The sequence below is a fragment of the Danio rerio genome, chromosome 23, assembly GCF_052040795.2.
Source record: "Danio rerio strain M-AB ecotype USA chromosome 23, GRCz13ab, whole genome shotgun sequence".
NCBI classification, from domain to species: Eukaryota; Metazoa; Chordata; class Actinopteri; order Cypriniformes; family Danionidae; genus Danio; species Danio rerio.
In genome coordinates, this window is record NC_141043.1 from 31,638,557 (window position 1) to 31,651,591 (window position 13,035).

At 37.7% G+C, this 13,035-nt stretch overlaps 1 protein-coding gene across 11 annotated transcripts in view; it reads left to right on the plus strand.

The window, feature by feature from the left end:
* The window catches only part of l1cama (L1 cell adhesion molecule, paralog a), a 102,537-nt gene that overhangs the window by 48,495 nt on the left and 41,007 nt on the right, over positions 1 to 13,035 (plus strand). For 2 of the 11 annotated variants that reach the window (XM_088651653.1, XM_088651654.1), the window contains one exon: positions 11,647 to 11,699. The gene's annotated coding sequence lies outside the window, so the exon portion shown is untranslated. 11 annotated transcript variants of the gene reach the window in all.

The window sequence follows — 13,035 nt, forward strand, 5'->3', positions numbered from 1 at the left end:
TTTTGTAGCTGAAGTTTTATTCGTGCAGTGAAGATACTTAAAGCACCGTTTGTTTCATATTTTTATTCTATTGTATTTATTTCCCTTTCCTTATTTAAAGGGAGGAAAATAACTGGACATATATAAAATCAGATTTATTTGCCCTCCTGAATTATTAGCGACCTTTTCCCCCCAATTTCAGATTAATGGAAAGATTTATTTTCAACCCATTTTTAAACATAACAGATTTAATAATTCATTTCTAAGAACTGATTTCCTTTATCTTTGCTATGATGACAGTACATTCTATTTTACTAAATTTTTAAGATACTAGTATCTATCTTAAAGTGACATTCAAAGACTTAATTAGTGTAATTAGGCAAGTCATTGTTTAACAGTAGTTTCTTCTGCAGCCAATCAGAAATATATACTGCTTAAGCAGGCTAATAATATTGACCTTAAAATCTAGCCGAAAGAAAACAAATAAGCCTTTCTCCTGAAGAAAAGAAATTATAGGAAATACCTCTGTTAAACATCATTTTGAAATATATATATATATATATATATATATATATATATATATATATATATATATATATATATATATATATATATATATATATATATATATATAAACAAAATTTACAGAAGGGCAAATAAATTTTTCTTCAACTGATAATCGTTAAGAATAATCGTGATTACAATTATGACCAAAATAATTGCGATTTTGATTTTTCCCATAATAATTTAGTATGGCCCCTAAATGATGTAACAAAAATGTAAATGGCCCTTGTTAGAAAAAAAAGGTTCCCCACCCCTGCGATATACAGTCACATCACACTGCAACTCGTGTGATATTGCACATTTATATATATAGTTAACTGTATATGTGTAATAAAAACATAATAAAAAATATAATAATGAATAATTATACAAATGATTTAAATAGAATATTTATAATATGCACACAGGAATAGTTTATTGAATTGTAGGAAAATGGTAATAAATATTACACCAAAATAAAAGCACTCTATGAATGTAACCAATAATTATAAATGGCTAACTTGACCTTCATGTACAAATTCTCTGCCGAATCGAGTTTCTCTGCAGATCTGCCATATGGAGCTACACATGTTGCTGTCAGCTAGATAAAACCGAAGCTCTCCAGCTAGTTAATTTTCCCTAAATGTTGTCATCATTTTTAAGACAGCATGTTCCCGCATTCCTCTTGCTCTCTTTGTATAACCATCAGATTAATTTTTAATATCATTATTCAATCAGAGTCTCCTTTGATCTTGAGGCGTCTCTGTCCCTCCCTCCGTCTCTCCCTTCCCCCCCTCCAGCTCCGCTCCAAACATCTTCAGCTCTCTTTTCTTAATGAACACACTTCTTCACTTCAATTATTCACCACGTCTTTTATTCCCTCTGTTTTTATAGTGTCTTGAGGGAAAAAACATCAATAAATAAATAATCCTGTCGGCTACTGTCTCATGTAACACCAAAAAAGACAACGGGAGTGATTTTTTTGTTATCCTTAATGCTTTATCTTGTTGACATTGAGTTTGCTTAGAATATAATATCTTGCAAACTGGAGAACATCAGCTAGTGTTCATCAGATCAGAGTTCTGTGTCGTGACATGAACAGCATTATATTTCTTTCTAAAAGTTACGCTAGGTTACTCTGTATTACTTTTTAGTTACTTTTACCATAATAAACACAGAACTTTGTGTGTAAAATAGGCTAAATTATATTTAAATACGAGTAAATAGGCCTACTTCAATGTTATATCCACTTTTTAACTCGTGACAAATGGAATACTGTTCCCAGGTTCAAACCACTAGTCATTTGAATTGAGAAAATATTCATTTATGGCCACTTTTTAGTCATATCACACATCAAAGTGAATTTCATATCAAATCATGGTGCATCACAGACACCAATATATGTATATGTTGGATATGGGTTGCAAATGAAATCTGCAGGAAGGTGGCTCTCCAGGAACAGGGTTAGCCACCCCTGCCATATATCATTAGAAAAATGAAATCTGTTAAAGTTTAAAATAAAAATGTAACATAATAATAATAATAATAATAATAAATAATTATAATAATAATAATGATTTTTCCAGCCTCTCTTGTGAAAAAGTACATTTAAAAATTCATTGATGACAACAATACTACTACCAAACTAGTATTTAAATAAATTTTATATAGGGGCTGCTTTTGGTGCTTCAAACTTTTTTATTTGTTAATTTTTTGTTTCAAGAATGAAGAACAAGATTTAGAAGTTTTTTCTATTTAAAAAAAAAAAAAAACTGTAGCGAAAAATGATTTCTCTTACGTCAGATTGTGTTTTCTTGCACAGCTGGATGTGGGACTCCTGAAAAAATTATTGTTTGCGTTGGCCAAAGCTAATTAGTTGAAGTCACATTGATATGATGGTCAACAGAGGATATGACTGGTCTTGACGCCTTTTTCGATGGGTTATTGTTATAATTTATGATGGCTTAGTTGTCAAAATAGGACAAATAAGCTCATTTATTGGACAAATTCTGGTTGTCAGTGAGGCTATGGGTCTTTTGAACTGCACAACCCCCCTGGCTACAGGCATATAGCATATAGCTCCTATACTCACAAATTCATTCCACATAAATCTCTAATAGTTTTTTTATTATTATTTTTACAAAATTCTGCACATATTTAGCAAAAGAAATGATTAACAATAGAACCCAAGCCTACCCAGATCCCTAACCTTACCTGTAAAGCCATACAAATATAGTGTTGGTAGTATAATTTGATTGGTACTGTAGCATTAATTGTCACCACACTGGTAAGAGACCAAATCTTCACTTAATTTCAGGCAAATTTTTTTGTTGTATTATGCATTAATGAGAATGTCAAAGTAAAACATTTCCAAAATATTCACAAAGCATCTTAATTCTGAACAAAGTAGCATATTACTGTAATGCCAATGCTTTTGTAATGCATTACTCTTAACACTGGTTGCAGACGTGATCATATGTATGCTACAAGCCTCCACAATAGAGTCTCTGTGTATGTATGCACTCGCGTGTGCATCTATGTGTGTGTGTACGTGTGTGAATAACTGAATTTGTATGTCCATGAGTGGAGGAGATGCTGTGGAGACCCCGTTGCCATGGTAACGTGGATGGAGCGAGTGGGCGGCGGCCCCTCTGACAACCTTTATTTTCCACAGCTTTCAGTCTCGGATATTAACCCTGAACCCAGAGAAACAGAGAGATGACGTCAACTAACCGAAATAAAAAAAAAAGAGGCAGTTTTAAACTCGGCGAGCATTGCATCAGCAGCGAGTAGTCTAAGATACAGGTCAGTTGTCAGGTGGTTAGAGCGGCTCTCTGCTCTCCGGTGCTGTCTGCGCACATCAGAGGCCTTTATGAAGATGAGAGCCACATCCACGCAAGGGGGACCCTTGGGGAAACTGCATAAGATGTCAAGTCAATAAAGCAGAGAAATATCGCCTCAAGTCAGCGGTGTGGTGATCTTTAGAGCTCTCCAAAGCCAGCCATAGAGGAGTGTGCGCTTGTGTCCCCGTGTGGAGAAAAGCTCATCTGAAGTTAAACGTATCAAGGGATGTAGAGCCGGAGACCCCGTACACGCTCCTATAAAAGGAACGGAAATATTGGCCTTTATCTTCTGTAGCTTATAGATGTCGTTGTTGTTGTTTTCAGTGCTCCGTACTCCCATGGTTTCTACAGATGTTTGCAGTAGCGCTTCCCTTTCCATCCGTCACTCCATATTGTGCATCAAAATAGTTCATGTGTTACAAACTAATAGAAAATCGCCTGTGCAAATGAACCAGATCTTCAGACATTCTGCTGAATAAGAATGCAGATGAAAACTTTGCCGAATGAAATGTGCAAGCTTTAAGGGTGTTGATGGACTTCTCAGTTTATATTTTGATCATTTTGAATCTGATGCAGGTTGTCATCTTATCACAAAAGGTATTTGCCTCAAGTTTTTTATTCTAGCTGTATGAAGCAAACATGCTGATTTTGCAGTATATTTAATAAGCAGAGGCTCTGTTCTTTCGTGTGGTGTGTTGTATCTTCCAACATTGACAAAACAAAATATTTTAGGAGCCTAGCTGGTCCTAGCAAGCAATTGTTTAATCAATTCTGGCAGAGATTGAAAGAAGCTGGACTGTTGAATGAAATAGATCATGTTGGAATAATCGTTCTCTATTCCATGCGTGTTCAATTCAAACTCAGGAGAAATTGTTCAATGCTTAAAGGATTAGTCATTTATTGAATACAAATGAGTAATTTGATGTTTAGAGCTCTGGGCATGCACAGATATAGTCTAGCCGTTATACAATGCTAACCGGGACTAACGTCAGGTGCTCTGCGCTGCCCGGTATCTAGAAACCCAGTTTTATAGACAGAAGGAGTAAAGAGGGGTGAGTTCCGGGCTGCTCCTCTGCATATTTGGTATTTCCTCCTTCACCATTCTCTTTCTGCTCAGAAAATTTGTATAGTTAATTGCACCTTTAACATATTTCACAAGTCGTGACAACCATACCCTTCTTGTGAACCTGCACATCTTTTTTGGTAGAGAGGAAGTCTGGACCAAGGCCCACCTCTTGCATCTTGCGGCCATTTTCCCTTGTCAGCAGAACTTGAACAAAATGTTCCAGTACATGACCCCATAATAAAAGAAGAACTTTAGTTAATATAACATATCACATAACGAGAAAAAGATTGGTTAATCAGTTGCTAGTCAAAACCTTTTTTCTAATGAACACAATCAAAGTATTAGTGTATTAGTCTATTAGTCCATGATTAATATATGTATATGTTCCAAAAATATGAAGAGATTAATGTGGGTAACATAAGGTGTATATAATGTTTTTGAGATTAATATGAGTAGCATAAGGTGTATATAAGATTTTCTTTAGTTTTCCTCCAATAATCATATCTCGAATCAGATCACACTAGCTGTGTCCTAATTGGCACACTATACACTTTGCACTTACACACTCAACAGCATAGTATATGTGAAGTAGTGTTGTCCTCGTCCCAAATGGACAACCCAAGCTCATTCTGGAAACGTAGCCCCGCGGACGTTTCTGGAGACCGCGATTTACGTGGCCGGAGGTACATAAAGGCCGCGTTTGTTTTTTTTTCGAGCGAACGCCGCGGGGCGGTGTGGCGCCGCTCCGCCCCTCCTTTTCGCGCTCGCCGGCCGACGGCTCGCCTCCGAGTGGAGGGCTTTCCCGACGCAATCAGTTTGTCCGCCTAGCTCACAGCGTTGCGTCGGCGGAGCGGAGGCCCCGGACGAGGAGGAGAAGGAGCCGGCCGCGGTGGACGGCGACCGGGATCGAGCCCGGGGAACAGCGGGTTCCGGAAATCAGTTAAGACGAAAAACGGAATCCGAAAAATAAGGGCGAGAACGCGGCGGGATCCGAAAACGCGGTCGAAATCGAAGACGGGGGCTTTTGCTTTTTTTTTTTTTTTCCGATCTGGCTCCCGAGAGGCACCCGCCCGAGACGCGAAAAAGCACGCACAGCGGCCTCTCGCGGATCCGCGAAAACAAAAAAACGATCGAATACGTACCTCCCGGGACGTAAAACGCGGTCCGCAGAAACGTCCGCGGGGCTACGTTTCCACAATGAGCCCGGGTTGCAAATGGAACACTAACGTTTTTTACTAAGCGTAAATTCAAGCCGTTTCCCTGATGACATTTGTCGGTCGCCAAATTCGTGAAATAAATGACCAAAGTACCAAATAATACCTGCCCTGGGTATAACTGCATTCACCATCGGGAGGCGATATAATCACTCTCATAGGAGAACTTTGCTTTCACAATTCAAATGAAATAAAGTAATCCAACATGAGCGCTTGAAAGCTCCGCTCCTTTCTCTACGTGTGCAAAGCTGTGGCCATTGAGCGCCTATTGATTGATTGATTGATTGATTGATTAAACATTTGATAATTCCACAAATATATTTATCACTTTGCTGCTTTGAGCTCCCTCTTACAATATTGAAACATACTTTGTAAACTGTGGTACCCCAAAATAAACCATAGTTTTGCTACACTAACCATAGTGTAATCGTGGTATTTGTAGTAAAACTGAAGTGTCCAGCATTTCACACCTCATTTTACCGGCTGAATAAGTGCATCATTCGGGTAATTAAAGTGGACTTTTTCTTTTTTTTTTTTGAGCTTTCAGTGTGAACGTAGTATTTATCCTAAAAAATTGGCTAAAATAGTGCATAAGTATGCGATTTGGAATGCACCTAAAGACTTTACCTATTGATTGATTGATTGATTGATTGATTGATTGATTGATTGATTGATTGATTGATTGATCTAACTCACCTCAAGAGTTGAATCTGTGTAATGGCCGTTGATGAAAGAGAATTTGATTGGATATTCAGTTTAGAAGGAATAAAACCTATAGGGATAAAAGTGATCAATGAATAGGCACAGAAAAAATCTGCCCCAGTGTTATGACATCTTACCTGAACGTTTTCAGGTCACAAATATTTTCTAACAACATGAGCCACCAGGAATGAAGAAAACTAATGAATATCCCAAATGTTAGACAAGCCCTGTTTTGTTTATGCTTTCAATCTACTATCCTAGTTTCCGTTTCTTAGTTTGTATGAGGAGCAAAGACTGCTGACATAAACAGTTATGCTAATTCAGATCACATGTGCCTGTTTACAATTACCTGTAGTCCATTTTGGGCTTTTTGGCCCGTGATGCAGCCAACACATGAAGCCTGCTGAGTGTCATTTATTCATGAATCAGACTAGACTGATTACATTATTTGTTGGTTTTGTGTGCAGCCCGAGAGGACTTAATTGAAAGATTTTTTGCTATTATATAGCCATTCATGCTGTTTTTATCACATTCAATACAAACTGAATTGAATCAGCAGTGGTGCCTTAGATTCACAAATGGTGCATACATTTAGATGACAGTCTTAATAGAAAATTGACTTTTTTTTAGCAAGCAATGATTGCTGCCTTCGTCTGATCATAGTCAGATCAATAGAATCTATAGTTTTGCATTCCAAACATTTGACTCAGATTTTTCTGCTCTGCTTGATTTATGAACACAAACCTTAAGAGACAGACAGACAGACAGGCAGACAAACAGACAGACTAGTAGGTAGGTAGATAGGTAGGTAGATGTGTGGATGAATAGAGGGACGAATGGACGGACGAACAATTAGATAGCAGGACAGACAGACAGACAGACAGACATATTGATAGAGGACAATAATCCAAAGCACACCAGCAAGTCCACTTCTGAATGACTGAAGAAAAATAAAATGAAGACTTTGGAGTGGCCAAGTCATACCCCTGACATGAATCCAATTGAGATGCTTGAATTGATTGATTGACTGACAAACCATAAAAATAGTTTGCACATTGCCACTTTGAGCTTCTCCTTATAAAAATGACTATGCTTTTTAATCCATGATAACAACACATTAGCCATGGTTTTTGCTAGCAAAAACTAGCCTTTTGCTAGCCTTCATCTGATCATAATGAAATGAATAGAATCTATGGTTTGCATTCCATACACTTGGATCAGATTTGTTCTGCTCTACTTGATTTATGAATGCAAACCTTGAGTCACCTGCAACAGGTTTATACAAAAAAAAAAAACACTCTAGTCCTCAGGAAGACCCAGACGCAGTCATGGCTGAGCGCACAATCCGGTCCCGCACCAAATATATGGTGAACAAACTGATATGAATTATGAATTTAGGTGAATTCAGGGCAAATTGTATCGGTGGGGAAGGCCAGCCTATAAATAATTTACCCTGCAGGGGGTCTCTGCAAATTACAGACACCCCTCTAAGTCTTCTTGTTTTCAGCCACTCCTCTTTTTTTCCCATTACCTTCAGTCACCTTTCTCCTCCTCCTCTTTTCTTCCTGTCCCTCTTTCTGCGCCTTCAGATCTGTGTTTCAGCTGCTGTCCGTCGCTCTGCTTTCCAGACAGACAGACCCTCGGGGAGATCTTGAGGGTGGAGGGCGAGCATGTATTCATTTATTTCCTCCCTCCATCTCTCTCGCTCCTCCAGTCTTCGACACGCATCTTCACAGTTGGAGGCGGTAAATATTTAAAGAGGAGGCATGACAGAGCCCAGCCCTTATAAACACATACTGTACAGATGACTTTCACTGGATAAACATTGTTAGTGCAGCTGTGGATCTACAAAACGGCAGAACGCAGGGGATTGTTTGAAGAAATTGCCTGTGCGAGGACTAATATTTGCAGTTTTTTGCTCTGATTTTAAATGAGTGTGCTAGAATACAAAGTCTCACTGGTTGCTCGAGGGTGCATGGAACATAATTATGCAAGCAGATGATGATGATGATGATGATATAAGAATAGATCTCAGAACTGTGGAAGGCTGGTTTTGGTTGCCTGCATGGCATGAAAATGAATTATTGATAAGACCGTTGACATGACCACCGTGACCTCTCCAGACAACGTGTGGTTATTTATGTTAAAGAGACAATAGCTCAATACATGTGGAGGGGTCTGTGTTAAAGTGTTTAATTTCAGGATTAATTTTTATTTTTGTTTGTTAGAATAAAAACAGCATTATTTAAAATCGTTATTTAAAATGAATGAAATCTTTGGTTAAATTGCCAATAATGTAAATGTCGATTTAATCACTTCAATCAATTTGTTCTGGATTTGTTGCAAATTTATTCATATAAATATCCTTTTTTTCCTATTGAATGTTATCACTCGATAAAATAGGTGTTATCAGTGGTTATCAGCTGATAGATGTGGGTCAGTAGAGGTCTTCTGCGCCTACTGGTAGTCTCAGAAGGCTGCTATCATCCATCCACATGGTTACTTAGCTATACTAATAGAGAAGACTCCAGATCCAGACTGTGACCGTTGGGTTTTGGATTGGGGTTGGGGTAGAGGTTAACAAAAACAATTAATGGGAAGTTTAATAAATAATATAAATAATTATCAACTATACTACTTGTGCGTTCGATGGCGGTGGAAGCGTCAAAAGTCACTCTGGCCGCCCTGGTGACAATGCTGTCTGCCTTCAGCTCCGGCGGCGAGAGCTTCAAAACTCACTACATTGATTTTGTATTTAAATGGGCCGTTGCAGCATATCAGTTACATTCCCGCATAAAACATATTTTCTAGCGTGAAAATGTTGCACACTTTTTTTAAAATTCATTTAATAATGGAAGATCAAGGTACATGCGGTATGGCTTTGCACCACTTAATTCACCAATGTGTCCATATGTCTGAATTCGCCTGAAGCAGCAATACTGTTTTGTATTGTCGCATGAGATTCCCGCTTTTTTAAAGAAAAAAAGTGTGTATAACATTAATGCACATCAGTAACCTGCCAGTAACTTTTTAATGTATGTTCCTGTAAGAAAACATTGCAAATCTTTAGAAATCTGGTGACTGCAATAATCAAACTCTTGGGAACAACTGTGATCGAAACCAAAGTTCACAGTGACTGTGTTCTCTAGACTCCTCTCAAGCAGTGGACTTGCTTTTATATTCCAATTGCTTGCCATCGAACCACGTCATAGCTCATTACCATAAAGTTGACTTGAATTCAACTCTCCTTGACGCCCACACTGGCAAAGACGCACTGCACTGCTCCTCGCCGCTTATTGCCACCGGCTCCCATTGAAAATGAATGACTTCCGGCTACTTTTGACGCTCTCGCCCCTTTCGGTGTGAACGTACAATTACAGAGAAGACTCCAGATCCAGATCTGTTTTCACATTACTGTGATGGTTGGGTTTCAGGGTTGGGGTAGGGGTAGACGTCTATAAAATACAATTAATGTGAAATAAATAAATGATTCTCGTTAACTTCTGGCTGCAGCCATATGTGATCTAGCTGATTAACCATGTGGATGGATGATAATAGCTCACCAGTAGGTGCAGAAGGCCCCTACTGGCCCATATCTATCAGCTGATAACCACTGATAACGCCTATTCATTCGAGTAAAGTGTTGATTTTTTGACATTTGCATATTTCACATATTTAAGCTGTCATTAGCTGTCCAAGTATGCTGGGATTGCTAAAAGATTTAGAAAACATTTGAATTTGATTTAATCTTAAGTATCAATAATTACAAATGATTCATTTGAATGACTACAAATTCTTCCTGTTGATTTAGTCTTTTCTATTCATTCTTTCATTCTAATAGCACAATTATGTTTGTAAACTTGATACTAGCATTACATGAAGGCATTTATTATATCGTTAAGCAACCTCAGGATGAAAAAGGGCTGGATTTACACTTGCAAAACCCACTGTAATCCAAGTGTCATGACAGGAATAAGGACACCAAAAAAAAGTTTAGCTTTCAGCTCACAGCTCCTGAAGTACTGCGCTCAGCAAGTTGGTCCGGTGATGATTATATAACACCTTATATAGTCTTTAGAAGAGGTCGTAATATAAGTTTCAGCTGTCCCTAGAATGTGAAGTTTCAGCTTAAAATACCTAATGGATAATATATTATACATGCTGTGTATGCACCTTTTTAGTGCGGAAGCAGAAATATGCAGTTTGCATGTGTCTCTTTAAACACCCCTTTTTATTCATAAGAGTGCTTGAACTTTATGCCTCATGATGTACCTTAGATATTCTGACAACAACAACCAAAACATCTGCATGGATTATAACTATTTTCAGTTTAAACTCTGGGTTTAGTTTAGTTAAGTTTAGTTCAGTTTAGTTTGTGATCAAGCAAACACACGGCTTGACAGTGACCTACTCACACCTGCAGCTTCTCCACGATGGACGTCCAGCATTCTCTAGCCCCCGGTGCCTAGACTGGAGCTCTGCACAAGAAGTTGGGCCAGATGAGAAATGGTTGCGCCCAACTGAGCCTGGTTTCTCTTGAGGTTTTTCGTTATCGTCACAAACTGAAACTGAACACTGGACTGACACAGTTTCAATGTACTAGAACTTCTATGTTTGCCTGCTTTGACACAATCTACATTGCAAAAGCGCTTTAGAAATAAAGATGAATTGAATTGAAAAATGGCCAGGATCACTGGTTTTCCAGTGCTGAAAAAGAACCTCTATGTGAAGCAAACATTCTCTGCTCATAGTATTATTAAGCTTTTATGAAAGAATGCAGGAGATTGTCTCTGAAAGCAGTATCTTTCTTTGTCCATGTTTTTGGCATGGAATCTCTTGGAATTGCTTCAAAATCATGGAACATCATTCGATTGTTTCATAATTCACTCTGGAATAAAACACTGCTTAAAGGGCCATGAAATCCACCTGTCTCAGCAGGTTCTTTCACACCTCTAGTTTGAAAAAAGTCAGGAAAGTGGGCGAGTCCAGCTTTGTTTAAGTAAGAGTGGCGAGTGGCGAAAGAGGACAAGGATAAATTGACAGTGATTCGGAAAGCAGTATTTATAGCAGATCTAAGAGCTGTGTGTAAGTGGAGGATTTTCAGTCCATAATATTGTAGTGATAATACTGTAAACTTAGTAACTAAATCATTTTGACTACAGTGTGTCTTTAAAAAATGAAAGAGTACTGTTGATGATACTAACTAACTTTGCCATCTGAATAAACATAAACAAAGAACATTGATTACACACTTACAGGACAATCAACACGAACTGAAACCGCATCTTTTTTTTAAAAGGAGACAAGTGGCAAATCCGGATTTCAACATTTCCAGATTTGAAAAGCTCTCGGGTAAAAAGTGTTCCTTACAAACATTTTTGCCGCATGTTAGCAGACCACTGTAATCCACAATGTGGGTCCACATGTGAGCTTTGCTGTCATCGCAAGGAAATGAAAACAAAACCTTCATTGTGGCACATTTATAAATGCAACACTGACGACTTATGTCTCAGAACATTTCTTCTTCTACTTGTTTGAATTACGGTTGACAACACAATGAATACGTTTACATTGACACCAATAATTAGATTTTTATGCGATTAACACAATACCGTGATTAAGAGTCTACCATGTAAACAGCGGTTTTTGAATAATTTAATCAGATTAAGGTCATATTTGAACTAAAGCGAAATCGAAGACCTGTGGAGTATGCCGATTTTCCAAGAAATATGGAGTTTTTTTTTTCTTCCATTCAGCATGCTGTATAAACTTCCGTTAAAACATAACTCTTCCAGCAGTTCATAGTTGCATCCCATATCTCATTTTCCACATAGGGTGTGCATGAAATGTTCCTGAATAAAAGTGAAAGTCAAACTGCAGTTAAAGTTGACAAATTAAAAAATAAAACACCCGAAATTACATAAAACTCCGGAGGAAATGCGAATAGACGCAATGATGTTGATCAAATTATGTGCCATAACATGTAAAACGAGATCACGAAAGCAACACTCAAAAAGCAACTCATGTAAATACCTTGGTGTAATTATTCTTTATTTAGATTAAAGCAAATAATTTGATTACTGATGTCCATGTAAACATAGTCAATGTGGTGTCTCTGAACACTGTAACAGGTAAAAAGAGTCTTCGAAGCTATATCATGCATATTAATAAAGTTGCGTCTCGTTCACAACAGAGCGCACTGATTGGTTTGAACCAAGTCTTTCTCATAAATTAATGAACAGATGTACTGAAAACTCCATGAGGTCACTTTGTACCGGCTAGTACAGACAGACAATCCCCATGCTGGAATTTACACATGATCTCATCGTCGTGACGTTGCTTCAAAATTTATGGATAAACGAATTTGCTCTAAACAACGCAAAAGCAACCAATTTAGCTAAATATATGTCCTAATAGTGCTTTTAGCAACATAGGACATATCTGTCAACACTTCAAAAAATGTGTTTTGATGTTTCATGACCCTTTAAAATCTCTGCATCTATATGATTTTCACATAAACTCACTCATAAAACTCTCATAAAATACTCAACTCAACTGAAATACACACAAGGTCATGTCAAAAGTATTCACAACTATGTTTGTGTTTAGGGAATAAAAACATCTGATATTAATTTAGGATGTTGTGTCATGCACATTTCGTAACTACATTCAAGAAATTTCAAGGAGT